The sequence below is a fragment of the Lepidothrix coronata genome, unplaced genomic scaffold (genome assembly GCF_001604755.1).
Source record: "Lepidothrix coronata isolate B3197 unplaced genomic scaffold, Lepidothrix_coronata-1.0 Scaffold415, whole genome shotgun sequence".
In the NCBI taxonomy this organism is placed as follows: Eukaryota; Metazoa; Chordata; class Aves; order Passeriformes; family Pipridae; genus Lepidothrix; species Lepidothrix coronata.
Genome location: NW_016690595.1, coordinates 14,685 through 17,597, shown reverse-complemented (window position 1 = coordinate 17,597; position 2,913 = coordinate 14,685). Strand labels below are relative to the sequence as shown.

The window sequence follows — 2,913 nt, the reverse complement described above, 5'->3', positions numbered from 1 at the left end:
CTCAGTTGAACACCTCCCATCTTTCCACTGCCTTTAACCTCCCTCTGCCTTGCTTCTCTTCTCTTGTGGCTACAGGCAGCGCCCTCGGCCCTGCTGGGCTGTGCAGAGGAGCTGCTCCTGGGCAGAGCTGTCTCTCTGCAGTGCTGCCCGCTTGCCAGGAGCTCCCTGTGTGCCAGGAGCCCGGCTCAGCTGAGCAGCACAGCAAGAGCCAAAGGCAGCCCTTTCTCTGCCCCTCTGGGTTCCCCGCAGGTGTCCCTGGGGCTCCAGGGGAACCTGCTGTGGAACAGGCTGAAGGAAACAATAATGTTCCCTCTTCTCACCTCTTCAGTGACTCTTCTTTCCAGCAGTGACATTTCTCCCCTTAGAAAATTAACAGGGTAAGATGATCACCTTTTCTAGTTTCATCATTACACAGGACACCAGGAGAGTGACAGTAAAGGATCTGATAACTCCCTGGCACAGTGGGGGTTTTCCTGGAATCACACACAGAAATGTGTCAGGGCTCTGAGAGGTGTCCACCCCTGAGCTGGACTGATGCACTGCTCACACACACTGGGGTGTTCCGAGACACGAGTCCTTCCCTTGCACACACACAGGCAGTTCATTGCAGCAGGGGCAGGGTCTCCCTGGGCTCCTGCTGCCACTCCCAGAGCCTGGAGCCACCTCTTACCTTGTTGTGCTCCCACCCTGCCCACTCCTACACTTCAGAAGAACATTGGGGTTTTCTACTCAATGGAACTGCCCAGTCCAGCCCCTCCCCGGTCCCCCCATCTCCCTGACCCGCCCCAGCCCAGCAGAGCAGCACAGTCATTTCTGGTCCTGCAGCAAGAAAGGGAGGAAATAGAGGACAGGGACAGTGACTGCGTGTCTGACCTGCTCAGGAGATCATCAGCTCAGCCAGCAGCTCCTGCAGCCCCAGGGCCAGACCCTCTTCCCAGTGGCCCAGGCAGATGCTGCCACATGGGCACAAGCTCTGCCGCCCAGGAGGGTCCTGTAGTGCAGGGCTTTGCAGATGGCCACTTAGTGGTAGTAGGACATGATAGTGAGAAGGGCAATCTGCGCTGTGATCAAGAAGAAAAGCACAAAACACCTGTGCAACTCATCCTGAGCAGGAGATGCCCCTGGTGTTCCGGAGGGAATTGGCCATGGCTTTGGGGACAGTGGTGCAGATGCAGCCCAGGTGCGTGAGGGAGAGGTGGAGCAGGAAGAAGTCCTTGGGGGTGTGCAGGTGGTGGTGGCAGGCTACGGCACTGAGGATGAGGCTGTTGCCCAGGAGGGCAGCCAGGGAGATGCCCAAGAAGAAGCAGAAGTGCAAGAGCTGCAGCCCTTGCATGCCAGGAGGAGGAAGTGGGGGATGGAGCTGTTGTTGGAGATGAGCTTCCTCCAGGCATCAGGAAGTGTCCAAGGAGGAAAAGGCAACGAAAACTTTGGGGACAGATTTCCTAGACCAAAGCCCATTAATTCCTCTGAGCATCTACCCTCATCCCAAGTATCTGCAGTCACACATATGTAGATTCTGGACTGTAGAAGACAGGCTTAGCATGACTTTAAGATGATTTCTTCTGAATTTTTTGATTTATTTTTCTACTGCCAGGTCTGACAGCTGTGTCACAGTGACACGGGGAGCATCGTGGAACCAAAGGAACCCTGAGACATTTCAGAATCCCACGTGTGTTGGGTTTGTCTGAGCTGGAGTTCATTTTCTCACTGCAGCCATCACAGTGCTGTGCTTTGCATTGGGAGCTGCAAAGGGGTTAATCACACCAGTGCTTTGGCAACTGCTGAGCAGGGCTGGCACAGCATCCGAATTATCAGCTTCCTCCCTTGAATTGGGGGCAAGATCATGGGAGGGGATACAGACAGGCCAGTTGAGCCAAATGGACCAAAGGGACATTGCAGAATATATGGCGTCAGCTCAGCTACAAAAGCTCAGGAAAGGAACAGGAAAGGCGGGAAATCCATTTTTTTTACAATACTTACCTTCTGAGCAGCGTCTCTGTGTGGTAAAGCCCTGCTTCCTGTCAAGTGGCCAGGCATGGCTGCTGACAGGAAGTAGAGAATAAATCTCTTTATTTTCCTCTTCACTTATGCATGCACAAACTTTGGCTTTTGCTTTAGTAAAGTGCCTGATCTCAAAGTAGAAGTCATTTTCCGTGTTCTTCTGTCTCTCCTGTCTGGCTGGGAAGGGCAGCGGTAGAGCGGCTTGGTGGGCACCTGGCATCCGGACAAGGTCAACCCACTGCAACATTGCAAGGTCTCATGGAACCAAAGGACTGCTGGGACACTGGGGGAACTCACGGAATCAAGCGGCCATCATGACACTGCCCTGCATCATGGAAGCAAATGTTCCCTGGGAAACTACAGAAAACCAGGGAATTAAGGGACATCACTGGAACGTGCGGGACCTCATGGAATTAAACAAAGCCTGGGATATCTTTGGAACTTCATGGAATCAAAGGGGTAAAACAAAAGAATTAAAGCCAATGACCAGAAACCATTGGATCGAACATTTCTTTAATATGCCAGTTGGAGATTCATGGGGGTGCTCTGCCATGCATGAATCAAAGAATCAGTATAAATTTCGGAATATAAATACAGTGATACTTGAAAGACCCCTCTCTTCACAAGCAGTCCATACTTATGATTTTGATGTCAAATAGCGTCTGGGATTGTATTCGTGGAGCAAGACTGCCATCTAGCATCCATTTCTTCTGGGAGGGGCAGTCATTTTCGCAGAGTGGTCTTCTCGCTTAGCAGGCCTTGTAGCATCTCTGATTGATTTATCCGACCTCTAACCCCTAACCTAAATGTTCTAGGACCAGCTAAGACATGTGTCTTAGAACTTCCCATTTGTTTAAACAATGTATAATTGACTTTCTTCTTAACAGGACAATCTCTTATTAAACAAGTTTT

At 51.3% G+C, this 2,913-nt stretch overlaps 2 long non-coding RNA genes across 2 annotated transcripts in view; both read left to right on the top strand.

The window, feature by feature from the left end:
• LOC108509852 overlaps positions 1-624 on the top strand; it is a 21,656-nt gene extending 21,032 nt beyond the window's left edge. Inside the window, exon 3 of the long non-coding RNA XR_001878714.1 lies at positions 429-624. This is a non-coding gene — a long non-coding RNA (uncharacterized LOC108509852). The remainder of the gene's footprint in view (positions 1-428) is intronic.
• A 750-nt stretch (positions 625-1,374) lies between these two features.
• On the top strand, positions 1,375-2,494 carry LOC108509851. The gene is made up of 2 exons (XR_001878713.1): positions 1,375-1,678; positions 2,255-2,494. It is a non-coding gene; the product is annotated as an uncharacterized LOC108509851 (long non-coding RNA).
• The last annotated feature ends 419 nt before the right edge of the window (positions 2,495-2,913 follow it).